The sequence below is a fragment of the Malaya genurostris genome, chromosome 2, assembly GCF_030247185.1.
Source record: "Malaya genurostris strain Urasoe2022 chromosome 2, Malgen_1.1, whole genome shotgun sequence".
In the NCBI taxonomy this organism is placed as follows: domain Eukaryota; kingdom Metazoa; phylum Arthropoda; class Insecta; order Diptera; family Culicidae; genus Malaya; species Malaya genurostris.
The window spans coordinates 4,909,640-4,925,000 of NC_080571.1; the positions used below are offsets into that span (position 1 = coordinate 4,909,640).

The following is a 15,361-nucleotide window of genomic DNA, read 5'->3' on the forward strand; positions in this document are numbered from 1 at the left end:
GGTTCCGAATTTAGTTCTAGTTTCTGAAACCTGAACCAGAACTTAGATTCTGGTGTAGATAAATAAATGATGGTAAAAAGTACTCAATAGTTGTAAACATCAGATAAATTTCACAAATCGGTTCTTTTTAGAACTATCAAAATCTTCCCAGATACACATGCGAAGTTTTTTCTCCACTGAGTAATAACACTGTTATAGTGTTGATTGTATTTCTTACCCTAATTTGTTCCGCGTTATTTAATTGTGTGCTAGAATATGTTTGTCGTCAATAAGTCAAACTTTAGTACGAATGCACCTTTACTCTTCTGGGAGCGAAGCAATAAAAACGAACAATCCTCGACATTCGGAAGTGGGAAACAGGCAATGCAGCTTTATTCGTATTCACGTCCTCCTCGTTATATCTGTGACATTACCCAACCGATTTTTTTTCAAATGGCTTTAGTTGAATAATGACAAATCCTACAAAAATGTGTTGCATGAAAAATTTTCACAAAATTAGTAAAATGTTCGAATAAAAATATTGAACAAATCAACTCGTACACTGTAAAAAAATTGTTTTTAAAAATTTGGTAGATTCGCAAAAAAAACTTTTTTGATTTGGAGGAGTTTTTATTTTAAGATAGGTAAATATGTTCCCTAACTATTGTCCAGAATTCATGTTGGGAAAAAAAGTTATTGGAAAAAAAACTGTACCTTGTCCAAACTGATGCTTTTTTCAGTGTGTTTCTATCGAAAACTAAACAAATAATGTGCATAGTATATTTTTATTAACCAAGAATTCCATTGAAAAGTGTTAATGTCATTAAACAAATATTACATTATTACTTTTTTTTCTTGTTTAGTTCTGAGGAAAGATCAGGGAAAGGAATAACCTCAACAACAATTTGTAATTGAACTTTTTTTATATATAACAATTGTCACAGCAGCAACAACCGTGCACCTGCCCTGTAGGAAAACAGATGCAGAGATGTCTCAAACAGAGCTGAAAAAATCATTTCCATTGACTCAAACTAGACGAAAATGACGAGAAATTACTGTCACTCTCAGCCTTACTTGCAAACTGTGAGAACGAAATCCATGTCCAGTCAATGACATAAGCGGGAGAGTAGTTTCAAAATTGTGTTCTTTCTTTCATTTGACCTTTCAGTCATTTGCGGTTTTCAGTGAAAATCCCATAGTATGAAGTGTCGATATTCAATGAGAATCGAAAATGACAGAAAAAGTTTTCACAGTAACTTTTACCTGTTGCTGCTCGAATTTGTAATAGTTTTGGTTTCCAAAGAGGTTCTGGGATGTAATTACTTTGATTTGTCATATTTTAGTCACTATTTATAGCCAAGCATCAAGCCACAGATTTTCAATACATCGATGAAAGAATGAGAATTGAAATTCTGCTGATGCTCCCTGAAGACATTAGTTTGGTTTCGTCTTGTCATAGAGGAAAGAGTGACGTTGGCAATTATACTCTCTCTTTTTTCAATGAGAATCGAGAATGATTCGTCTCTCTTCATTTGTTCTGGTGTCGATCATTTACGAATGAGACAGTAAAATATTGAAAATGACGCTGTTGGATTGGATTCTTTCATTGAGAATGCGTGACAATTTTAAGCTCTGCTCCCACATAAATGAGGTATGATAGTGCGGATAAGGCATGACAACAAACAAAGTGAGGAGAGCAAAGTAAGAGAAGTGAAACGATGTGAAATGTCAGATAGAGACAAAAATGGAAAATAAATAGCAGATAGAAGGAGAATAAATCAATTTAAAGTGATAGTTGAAGATAGTTTTTTGGAGGATAAAGTGAATTGTAAGCGATTGGTATATGAGAGATAGGATTCTCGTGACGTTTAACAAATTTACTATTTGAAACTGTGAATTTAGAGTTTATTTGTTAAATATAATTAATATCTTAATCCTCACCAAAAAAGCAAATCGATTTTATTTATTTTTTTAATCGATTGTTTTTTAGTGTAGAAGTTGATTAAGATTTTTTTCAATATTTTTATTCAAAAACTGACCACTCATACAACACTTTTTGGTAGGATCAGTAGTAGGGACTATAGCCTTTTGACAAAAAAATGTAAAAAATGTTTGTCCCTTTTCCAAAGACAGTTTATATCAATTTGGGAAAAACAAAGTAAACAAAGTGGCTTTTTATGACAAAGTCTTCATGTACAGAAAGTTTCTGGACGGGATGCTGCCAACATTTGTTTGAATTTGTGCGAAATTCGTCAATTGCAATTTTGTGATTGATGGGATCCCAAGTAACAATTTGAATGCCTTATGATTTTGATTATAATTTATAGGAGTTTTGTAATTGATTTTTCAATCACTACCTGTTTTATGACAACTATAATAAGTGTCTCTTTTAACCAGTAATATCATAGTTTTCAAAGCTTTTGTAAAACCCTTTACCTACACTAACAACAGAACTAAAAACAAAACAATTTGTACTAGGATAAAACCATGCAAACACTCTTGATATTGCTTTCAAACATTTTCTTTAAAACAATATTGTCAGTTGAATTCTTTCATAAATCTAGTTTTGTGTGTGTGCGTGTTCATTCGATGACAATTTCACTCAGAGCAAATTTGAGGGTTCTAAAGTACATTTATGACACATTAGTTGTAGGCTATTTGATTTATTGCTTCTTAGGTTAAGTGTAATTTGCATTAAAAGAAATTTCATGCAGCCATTATGATGTTCTATACCGTAGCATTTATTGACATCAAATAAACTTCGAAATGCAAAAACGAGGAAATATGATGGACTTTCATGATTCGTTTCCGAAATGTATGCACAAGTTTTAACGCCAAGAAATAGTTTTATAGAAAAATGACGATGAATCACAAAAAAACATTTTCATAAATCATGAAGACTTTCCCAAAAACTGCATTTATTTCAAGGCGATTAGTTATAATTCTTATTTTAATCTCTACAATATGAAGTTTTTACGTTCGGAAAAAGCCTCTAACTCGTAAATAAAATCCAATATATTCTTACTGATTGAATTCAAAGCAGACATTACACACACATAGTCAAGAAAAATATTATCCAAAAGTCAGTTTATTCATAGCGGAATTCCTTCCATCCGAATAAATTTAATATTGAACTTAAAGTTGGTTTCCAAATTTTCTTGAATTTGGAGTTTTGAAGCAGGTTTATGCTGATTCTTCATTTTGATTTATAAACCTAATGAAGAATGGTCCACTTTGCAGGAACATGCTCTTACAGAGGTTTTCAGTAGGCTTTCGTGGAATTTAAAGTTTTATTGCAAGATTTATTATGTAGCATTTAAGACAGCTACAAGTATTTATTAATATTAAAAATGTTACTTGGGATTTTTCGTGTGAAACCTCTTTCTACCAATTAAAACAATGAAAAAAAGGTTTCGTTTCAGTTATACCGAACACAATTGATTAATGAATTTGAAAATATTTTCGTTGCAGAAAATTCGCATTAGTGTGTTAGTAACACGATTAAATCAAGTTACTTAAACTGGTTAAGCAGAACCAAACTTTAAATAAGATAGTTCTCTTTACTTGTACATTTAATTAATATTATGAAATATAATTTTTGTTTTCTATATTACCCATCCACTGTGCACGTTGAAGTAAACGGCCTTAAACTTGATATGAAAAAAGAGACTGTTCAGGTACCATTTAAGGGCAGTTTTCTATAGTTCAGGTTCAGTATTCCTTTTTATGAGTATGTATCCCTTGCATGTAAGTGACGCGCTTGGGTAGTTATGATCATCGCTTACAAAATATTAGCAAAAATAAATCTTCAACCAGTTTACTGGTTTGTATTTCTTGTCCTCATAAGAAAGGGCGCGTGGTCACAGGGAAAATCGAATCCCTGAACTTTAAATTAGTGAGAATTTCTTCTGTCATGTCATTACATATTGACACATGGCATACTGTGTTGTGAAACATTTCCCTCGTGCCTAATTTGGGACCACCTTACCGAGCTCGCCAGGCTTGCTTCGATAACTAAAACGCAAGAATCATCGACTTTAAGTGGATATAAAGTCGTATTTTCTTCACCTCCATGATGCAAGTTTATTTGTTATGTTACTTTTTTCATGTGTGGCAGACAGCTTTCTTTGGTACGCGCCACTCACTGGAACCAGTTTTCAACTTTGACTATGGCCTACACGTACGAGGGGGTGGGGGGTTAAGGTGTAGATCGGGTCTAGGCTAGTTCATTGATGTCTGGACACTGTCTCGGATGCACAGCAGACGAACGAAACTAATCTGTTATCGCTCGCTCGCTCAGTCGGGACCCATGTTTTTTTTTTCTTCAGCTTCTTATGTATGCCACGATGACTTAGCATGAAGTGCGGTACAAAACTAAGCTAAAATTAACGAGCCATGTAAGCATTATTGTTAGCTCGTATAATTTTTCAATTGCAAGAGATGCCTTCGGGAGACGAAAAAGTGGCCGCGAGTTCCGATGACATAATCCATTTTGTTTCACTTCATTCGGAAATTGATGGCCCGTGATTTCACTTTCCTTTTCCGAAGCTATTTCACTCCGCAATTTGCATGTTTTGCACCGATCGGAACGGGATCTGCGGCATGTTATGTGCGGTGCGGCACGGCATTTCGCGCTCACATAATAGGTATTATTTTGAACGCGGTCGGTATTTCTCTGTTTGAAGAAATCGGGTGTAAATTGAACTGTTTGTTTGTTTTTTGTCTGCAAGTGGTAGCTACTAAGTTGTGAATTTCAAGAGCAGTGAAGTGCAAAAAACCGGTTTGCGTGGAACTGCAATCGCTACATAAAGGTACTGGAAAAGGACGTTCGTAGTTTGGATACAAGGTTACAAAAAAAAAACACTCGCAAAGTTAATCACATTTTCTGAACCTGGATAAAATACTCAACTGATTGTGTTACCCAGTGTATTCGGACAACTGGTTAACTTTCTCTACAACGAGAATCATTTGTAATTTGTTGTAAAACCACGAAAGAAAATATGAAAATAAAACAAAAACTATACTGTTCATCACAATTGACTGTTTCGTCATTATGAAAGTATGGCGAATAAGAAGTCTAAAAATCGTTTTTGTATCTTGAGGTGAAATGACTTCGTTGAGTCATAATTGAATAATGGATACACAGGCTGCCTTCCTTCATCACGTAAAAACCTTGCGTCAGAAAGGGTTTTAAGGTATAATGGATGCGGGTAGTAATTTTCTTCTTAAGTTTCACAAGATTCAGGTCGTCAGCGAATCGACTTTTGATGACTTTAAACATTAAGTTCAGCTTCAATTAAACAGTGCGTTTTTAGCTGATCTGTTCAATCATCGTCGGAGTCTTTGACTTCCTGAAACGAGGAATAGTTTGCAACTCTGAAAAGGATTTGGAAAATATCAAGTAATATAAATCAACCGTTTTCAAAGAAGTTGAATAACTTCAAAATTATTCTTCTCTTGATTTTTCTACGGTTACCTCTTCGCACATCCGTTTTATCCTATCAGATGTATTCTTGAGACTTGAGTAGTGATCTATTTTTTTATACGTTAACTTCTTTTATTTTAACGGAAACGTGCACACTTTATTCTATAATTCAGCAATTGCACTATCGACGACAATCGTTATCAGTATGAGTATCATGGAAGGCGTAATTGAAAATTTACTACTTATTTAGGAACACAATCACAAAAGAATTATTTAGTACTACATCTGCATCTCGGTAAGAATACTGCGAAAAATTACAATTAAAAAAACTTACTCACCAACAGCAAGAAGTGAACCGGACGGATAGGGAATCGCAGTAGGCGTGTGCGTCAGAGGCAAAATTGTTTACAAATTGTCAAAGTTTCAGAAAAGAGACAGGCTTTTGTATGTTTTCTAATACATTCGTGTGAATTTCTAGCATTTGAGAGTTTACATTTGAGTTTATATGATTTTCATAGCTTTAATTAGTTGTGTTTAATTTTAGGTAGATGAACAACTAAGAAATGCAGAAATAGCAACGCAATAATACAAAGCGAGCGATAAATCCAACAATGCTTGCTTTCATTATCACTCGTTGAATTCTGTATTGTGCGATAGATTTGTATATCAGCTTTTGGACGAGAATGAAAAAGTGTTAGTTTGAACTTTTTCGAGTAACGACAATAACGCAATAAACGCTTTGAATCGGCGAGATTTTAGCAGTTTTTTTTTCACTGCAAACATTTGCTAATCAAAAGCGCAAGGAGCACGAGACAATTTTATCGTCAATATAACGAATATTGTCAACACATTTGATCGTGTTCAGGAAGTCGAGAGGGATGGGGAAATGAGGGGATTCTCCCCGGCCCGAACTTTTTCAGGGGATTCATGATTTGATGAGTAAGGAGTGTATCGAAAATAAGCTATCCACATACATTTGTGTTGTATGTATGTATTTGTGATGGTTCTTTATGCTCAGATCACAGCACGCTGTGTGTTTGGCTGTCATCTTTCGTTTGTTTACTTCTTTGTGTGGTTGAAATTTCGCGTTTTCAAAATGTCGCGTATTGAAAAGGAAGTGTAGAACAGAAGAAGCGAGCAACGACAAGGACCCGGAAATTGTATTCGCATCTTTTGCAGTGTCCGAATGCATGCGTTTTGATGGACGATGAGACTTATGTAAAGGAGGACTCAAAAACCGTTCCAGGTCCACAATACTTTACTGTCGTCATTGGGGAGGATGTGAGCGATGCGGACAGGTCGATTTAAGTGGAGAAATTCGGTCGAAAGGTATTGGTATGGCAAGCAATATGTTCCTGTGGTTTGAAGTCAACCATTTTTTACACTACCGGAACTATAAATGCACAAATCTATCGATCTGAGTGTCTCCAGAAGAGATTGCTGCCTTTATATAAGAAGCATAGTACACCTCCACTGTTTTGGCCGGATTTAGCGTCGGCTCACTATGCCAAAACCACTTTCAATTGGCTTGCGGAAAAGAGTATAAATCTCGTTGAGAAAAATATCAATCTACCAAATTGCCCTCAGCTTCGACCCGTCGAACATTACTGAGCAATCGCGAAGAGGGTATTCAAGAAGACTGGTAAGGCAGCTGGGAACATGTAGGAGTTCAAAAAAAATTAAGCTCGAGTGTCCAAAAAGTGTGATGCAACACTTGTCCGAAACTTGATGAAGAGGGTTCGATCAAAAGTTCGAAAATTCGTGAAGGAATAACTTAAATTGCATCCGGTTTTCATTATGCTCAAGTTGACCCTCGTACAATAAAGGATCAATTTTTAGTTTGAATAAAATACCGTTTTTTTTATTATAATTTGAAACACAAATTTGTGGATAGCTTATTTTCGATGCACTCCTTATGCACATAGTTAGAATAAGCGGCAATAGTAAAATGATTCTATCGCAATTATCCACTGCCCGTATAGAATAGGATCACGAAACGAGAATAAGCGACCGTTTGTTGCTTCAGAGAGAATCCCCACAGCAGCGTGCTAACTCGTGATGTTCAGATAGGTCATCGAGAGAACTTCGCTCGCGCACTTGCGTCCATTCTATTTTAATTGAACCACGGTTTGATATGGCATCTTGTCGCTATGATAGAACTATAGAAAAAATTCGAAAATCTTGGACAAAAGCTGCTAAATTGGTTGTAGAAAATTCTGCACAAACCCTAGTGGCTAGAGTGAACTCAAATGTTTGTAGTTTCTTCATGCAGCCTTATTAAGTAACTGTAGTTAGTTTTAAGTTGACTAATAATGTACAATTAAACGAACAACAAAATGCATCTTGGATTGAATTAACTGCAAATTTTTGTTCATTCCAAATTTAATCTGTCCAGATTTTGTCGCATACACCCCTTATTAAGAACCAAATAATAAACATAGACAAATGAAAAATGATGATACATGAATAAGGATTGAATCGATAAGTAAAAAAAACCATTTGGCAAAATTTGACTATTCATTATACAATTAGGATTCTTAATTAATAGGTGAAAACTGCAAATTGTTGAGTAAGAATTATAGTTTGATGAGCTTAGAATAGATTAGTTTAGATAGAACAAGATTGCTGAGAAAAGATGAGAGATTGAAGATGATTGAAAATGGCAGATTGATGAGTGAATATTGAACGCTGATGAGAAACGATCTATGTTTGAAGATGGAAGAGTAGCGATTGCAGAACAAAGACTAGTCGGAATAAAGATTGATGAGTAAAAAGTGAATAATAATGAATATCGATTGAGAATTGGTAAGAAAAAATTGATAAATTGATGAATAAAATTTATGTTTTATGAGTTAAGATTAAAGAGTCTTGAATTGATGAGTGATGAGTATAAATTATGGATTGATAAGATTTAAGTGTAAAGAAACGAAGCTAGAAGAACTAAAAAAGAGTAACTGACTGACCGAGCATAGATTGATGGTTGTAGAATGAAGAGTGAACAATAAAGATAGAATATTGCAGAGTAACAATTTATTATATAATAATTTCGAGTGGGAATTGAGAACCAAAGACAAGTAAAGGATGAGGATTTATGAATAAGAATTGAATATTGATAATTAAAATATTTTGATCAATAAGTAAACATTCAATATTGAAGATAAACAATTATGATTGAAAATTGATTAATAGTAACTAGTGAATAATTGGTAAATTGTGAATATTAATGAAAAGAGGTTGAAGATTGATGAGCAAAATCCTAAATTGATGAGTAAAGACTGAAGCTTGATAAGTGACTTAAGATTAATGGGCAAAGTTTGACAATTACAGAGAAAAGATTTGAAATTCATGAATAGGGATTGAGGCAGAGTATTGAATGTTGAAGATGAACGATTAATGATTGATGATGAAAGAGTAACGATTGAAGAACAAAGTATGGAGAGTAACAAGATTGAAGATTGACGAGTGCAAACTGAACATTTATGTGTAAGAATTAGAGATTGATTAGGGAAGAGTGAATATTGATGAATAACGATTGAGAATTGATTAGCAAAATTGTAAGATTGATGAGTAAAAATTGAAGATTCATGAGTAAAGATTAAAAAGTCAATAATCAGCATTCAAGATTGATGAGTATAAATTAATCATTGATAAGAAAAGTAAATCACCCGGGTTGGCGATTCAATGCATAGGGCGATGGCATCACAAGCCAGTTGTCGTATGTTCAAGCCTCGACCTGAATGGATTATTAGTGTCAGTAATATCATAGCACTAACCATGTAATGGTTTTGTATGCTAGGAAAAAACTTCGAATGGTCAAATTGCACAAAAGGAATGAAATACCAGTATTAAAGGTTGAAGAGTATCGATTGAAGAGCAAAGATTGGAAATTGACATGTGATATTAAAGATTGTTGAGTAAATATTGGATACTTTTTCTTTTTTTAGCAATAATTATATATGTTTAGATACATTGCGTTAGTTGTAAAATGCTGAGAACAAGATTGGAAATATATGAGTAGAGAATGACGACTAATGAAAAAACATTGATGATTAATGTGTGGAGATTAATGATTGGTGAAAAAAGAATAAAAAATGAATTCTTCCTTATGAACAATAGAGATGGAGGCTGCCGCAATTTTGGTTATCAATTTCTAAAATCACTTCCCAAATAACTCTTCCTAATCAATCAGCAGAATAAGAAAGTTTTCCATAACTCTCAAAAACTCACTTCGGTTTCCAAACAGAATGCATTTCAAAATACTAGTTTATTACCGAAACCCAACAAACTAAACTGCCTTTCGTTTATTAGATGGGTTCGATATAATGGTTAGGTTTTAGCAATTTCATATGAATTTTCATAAAAGCTGACCTTATCGCGAACAAGCCAAAATTGGTCATGATTTTTTAAGAAAAAATAAACATTATGCAAATAGAAATGCAATGTAAAAAAAGTACAAACTTTTAATTTGACACATTGGATTTGACACTCTACTCCGAAATTACTGATGCTTTAAAAATAAAGTGATTTACTTTTGGATTAACGAACTAGTTTTGATGATCGATTGGATTGGCTTTCTCCCGAGCACAAATGAGAAAATACAACAATCGATTGATTTGCATTTGAAAAAATAGGGGTTTAGCTATCCAAATCTATGAAATGTTTTAGTGAGCTGTTATAAATGAAAGAATAGCTTTTTTTAAGCAGGTCATTCGCAGTCCATTCTATTTTGAGCTATGTGAAATGACAAATTTATAAAATTATCATCTTTTGAACACTCTGTTCATCAACTTTAACAATTTCATCATTAAACTTATATCTGAAATTTTCAGTGACTCTTCAATAATTCTTGAACAAGCACAATTGAGGGTTATTTAATGAGTTTATATCTCTTTCGAAATCCCCTCGGTTGCTACGGCGTCAGTGAAGTGTCTATCGACTGTAGTAGCAACTAGCCAAATTTAACCAAAACTGGCTTAACGCGCGTTGATAAATGATGCAACGTATTTTACTGTTCAGACATTATTTCTCGTAGAGCTTCGAGTTCTTAGGCACATTTGTATCGGAAACTAGAATTTTTTGTTCGAAGTTGCAAATTGCTCTTCAAATCAGATACTTTCTAGTATACAAATGTTATTATAGTATTTTTTGCAAACAGCCCAATGTCTTTAGAAACGCGTCGTCGTCCGTCCGTGTGTATCTTGAGTAATTGATGATACCTCTGTAAAACACTCTCAAGTAATTTGGTTCTGTTTCCGGTTTGTTTGCTTCGATCGAAATAGCTCTAACGTAAATCGTGCAAGAGTTTATTTGTATGAACTAGTGCTTGGGTTAACCGACCAAATGAATAAATCAAGACAGATGTCGCCTGTTACCCAGTAGTTACCAACCCATTGACATCAATTAATAGGCTTTAGCTTCGAAATAATATCACATATTTTTTCGAAACAACGTATACCCAAAGGCTCATAGTAGTATTTGGATGATACTTAAAACTCAAAAAAATACATACGCAAAAAGTGATGCAACATTATTGCCAATCGTATAATCTTTTAATATGACACATGGGATCTGAAATTCCGATTTGGAATATCTTCAAAAAAAAAGAATAAATTGTTCTTCTTTTCGATTCAGTAACTATTTAATTAGTCTTTCTTACTTTCGAGTGACTGACATTGTAGAAATAGACGTTCAGGACAAATTAAACAAAAACTATGCACGATCTCGTACAGCTTCGTGTTCATAAACTCATTTGTAACGAAAATTTGAGTTTTGATAGTCCGCAGTTGCAGATTGCTCGTCAGATCTAAATTCTATGGTTCAAACGATTTTAAAATTGCTAGGAACATCTCCGCGAACCCAGGAAGCTGCCTATTTCTATCTTTAGAATTTGGGTTCGTCCCGTTCTGTTTCGTTCACTCCAAGCATGGTAAGAACGATAGCTTTCGCGTTACGGTCCTCCGAACTTTTTTTGGTAGCTGAAAGTTTTGGATTTTCACTAGTTATCCTACACTACAGTGCTTACTATAATCCTTCGGAACAATAACTATTCTGTCACGGAACCGTCGATTAGCTAGATAAATTTACTGAAACTTTTATGAGGGATTCTAGAAGCTGTTTACAAGGCAGATTGCGTTTCAATTTCATGTATTTTCGTCTATATTTTACAGAAAGCGACGACTTGTAACGGAACACACATGATTTCATCAGTGATTTAGTTTTAATGATTTCGTTTGCGAAGTGTATACCATTTATGACAGTTTATTTCTTTCCAGAACATCGCCAAACCTTAGCTAACATATTCCTTCGAAATTAAGTTGGAAAGTTTACATAGTTATATATGCGGTTAAAGCGTGTCAGGGCAAAACGCCCCACACCTGGTTCAGGATCCTTTTATATAAAAACATATGCAAAGAATAAAATATCCAGTTTACGCAAGAAAATAAAAGAAATTTTCGAATCAGCGCATTGGAAGACCACCCAGGAAACGATGGTTGGAAATTCGACTGTAGAAAGAGAGCAGACACTACTGCATCGCTTCGTAGCATCATCTCGCACAGTGTCCATTGTTTGATACCGACTTCACTAGGTCACACTGCTTAAGCCCTGTCAATCACAGTACGCCGTGCCCTAACTACTTATAGAGTCCCGAAACATCCATCGCAGCAGTCCGATTTCCACTTCCATCGTCATCAGTTCAGCCAACCGAATCGATGAATTGTCCGTCCGCTTAGGGAGAGTGCATTGCATTTAGCGATACGGTGCAGGTTAAACACACGGAGAAAAACGAAAGTAACTTAAGTTCAAATTTCCATTCTGTTCGTTCGATCTATCTTATTTTCCATTGGTATCTCAAACACCGACTGACGATGGCAAAGGAAATCAAAACACACTATCTTAGCTAGTTTTTTGTTTTCAGAGTTATCATTTCTTTTTCACTTGGCACCGCATTTTGAATTCCGTCACATTGGTTGGCAGACGTTGGTAGCTACCATGCAACCATAGCTGCAATCAATTAACGATATCTATTGCTTCTGATATGAACAAAATACACACACACACACATGAACCGAACACTGGCTTTTCTTTGTACCAATTTCAGCTCACTTTCTGCCGACAGATGTATTGAGGGAAAATAATTTAGTGGCACTTTGCAAGCGGTGATGAAGAAAAAAGGAAAACTGCACTTATTAGAGCATGAACTACCAGCAGGAGAGATTTTTTGTGGAAAACTGATACATTGGTTAAATGTTTTCACGATTTTCACGTGTGGAGATTGGGTTCTTAGTTTGACTTTAACCAATGTATGGAATGCCTCGAAGGTACGCACTTTGCCAATGATTTTCTTTCTCTCAAAGCATCACAGAAAAACCAAACTCATTCGTGTTTCGTCAAAACGGCCAAAATCAGTGCCGCTCAACGCGGAGCAAAACGTTCAATAAAGTTGGATTATTTTTCAACAAAATACCACTATTGAAGTTTATTTTTGGTTAATTTTCATTAGGCAAACAATCGTTTCACGCTTATCAAACCAATCTTTAGTTTTGGCAAACCGAGAACAAGAACTAATTCGTACAATTTCAGCTTGCACAAATTCCTATCACACACTTAAATACACGCGCACACGAGATGACGTAAATCGCGGCTTTATCACTGCAGGTAAGTCTATCAGGGTAAAATATGTATTATGCGAAACACGCACTAAGCAGGCGGTGTGATTTGAGTAAGTCCTCGCGAGCACTGGTTACTAGTGTCTGTCCTGAGCGGTCCTACGGTAGGCACTGATGTCTGTTGGAGAAAAACTGATTGCCAGCTGGAGAAAAATTAAAACTCCAAAGAGCCATGGCATGGCGTGGGGAGGGCGCGACACTCTAAACTAGCTCCGATCAAACCCCTCTCGCAACCGTGTTTGTGGCGCGGACACGGTGCGGCGTGAGCGAAAATTAATAACGTAATAATGATGGACATAAATAAACAACAACAACCACAACAAAAAGAACAACAACGAATAGAGCACGAACAATCGAAAACAGAGAGAAACAGAGAGTATGCAGTATGGGGGGGTAATACAACTCCATTGAACTCTCCGTCTTCCCTCGCTGCATCGTAAGCAAACGATGCCATGTGTGCTGAATCGGAACACACAGAGTTTGTGCACATCCGAAAACACGTTGGGGAGGAGGATGGTGGTGAAGAAGTGCATCGAATCGATCGACCTAGCAGGCCTTGCGTTGTGAGGCAAGTCATGAGTAATTGGGTTTTGTATGGGGAGTGTAGAGCTCAAATTTATGGCGTTTTCGTTTTTAATTTGCACTACACCGGTGCAGTGCTACACTGAGGCATGAATAAACGAACAAAAATGACGAAAACATAAACAGTAACCATTGACTACAATGAACGATTCCATTGCACAGAGCTACACCAAACTTTTGATGAGTGCTACACCAGTGGTATCGGTGCAGAAAAAGTGTAGCACTGGTGTAGTGCAATTGGTAAAAACGAACGGTTTAGGTGCAGCTTTCGCTACACCGGTGTAGTGCAATTTAAAAACGAAAACGACATTAGATAGGCATAACGATGGTTTGTCGCATAATAATTAATTTCCAAACACGGAATATTTCCGGAAACAAAACTCTCGGATAGAATACTCAATGACACAATGCTTGGTACGTACGTATGTATGCTGTTTGATCAAAAAATCACGTGTGAGGTGAACGAGAATATATTAAACGTAACTCGAAAAAAAATATATGGAGGAAATTCATAAAAATTATAGCTCTAAGAAATTATAAGCCTAATAATAGTCTCACATGATTCAATACTTGTTACTCAAAAATAATGACAGATAATTGAACTGCATCAGAGTAAACTTGATTTTATCGCTGAAAATTCGTAATCGTTAGATTTGTGACCATCCCGGGCCTGGTAGATCACCGGTTCCCATTTTAGCTCGTTTTGTTACAGCTTTAGTTGGACCGCTTAGCAGTTATTTTTTTTTATCTATTTATTTAACCCGGCTTTAACCTAATTGTGTTCGTTTATCGAGGATCCACTTAGCATATTTTTCATTGATCATATGAAGAAGTGTAAGTTCCACTTGTATGGAAACAATCGTTTATGTACCCCGTATTTGGGAACAGTGAACGACGAAATGTGTCAAATTATCGGAATATAACGGGTCTCTTTAGTTCTTAGAAAGGCGGGTGGGTAATGTCAGAGACATAACCGGATTAACGACTAAACAAAATTTGATATTATAGGGTAACGGTTTCCTATTTCATCTGAGCTCCTATTTCCATCTCATCCCTTCACCTCATTACTTTGAACATGAATAAAATCTTATAACGTACCTGGACCAATCTGTGATATGTTTAAAAATAAATATTTAGGCTATTGTCACACTTTTCCTTTGGAAGAAATGGATTTAAATTCTTCGGTGATCGTTTTTACCTTTTATTATAAATATAAAAAATAGGTACAGAACTTTAGAAAAATTTTCCGAGGCCCGGAGGGCCGAATGCCATATACCAATCGATTCAGCTCGACGAACTGAGCAAATGTCCGTGTGTGTGTATGTGTGTGTGTCTGTATGTGTGTTGTCAACTAAGAGGTCGAGATCTCAGAGATGGCTGGACCGATTTTGATCAAACTAGTCGTAAATGAAAGGTCTCCCCGTCACCCAGAACGCTATTGAATGGTTTTTAGATCGGATGTTTACTTTTTGAGTTATACGAAGTTTTATGTCAAAATTTTCAGTTTTTTTACAGTATCTGTCACAATTGACCTTGAAAACAGTTTGTTTTTGGCAACATAATCGTTCGAATATGCCATATGTAAACGAGATGATGGCAGGATTTTCGAGTTGAAAGCAATTCCATATCTATATTGATTTAAACTACTTACATCAATAAATGCTGGAAGAACATAACAGCCTTTTACCATTCGAATCAGTTCGTCGAG

General features: G+C 35.4%; 1 protein-coding gene across 6 annotated transcripts in view; it reads right to left on the minus strand.

The window, feature by feature from the left end:
- The window catches only part of LOC131428364 (uncharacterized), a 57,769-nt gene extending 44,503 nt beyond the window's left edge, over window positions 1–13,266 (minus strand). For 2 of the 6 annotated variants that reach the window (XM_058592272.1, XM_058592273.1), the window contains exon 1: window positions 12,978–13,266. The gene's annotated coding sequence lies outside the window, so the exon portion shown is untranslated. Of the gene's footprint in view, window positions 1–12,607 lie in introns of all 6 variants that reach the window. The other 4 variants (XM_058592270.1, XM_058592271.1, XM_058592274.1 and 1 more) reach the window with 3 other exon arrangements.
- Window positions 13,267–15,361: the final 2,095 nt, after the last annotated feature.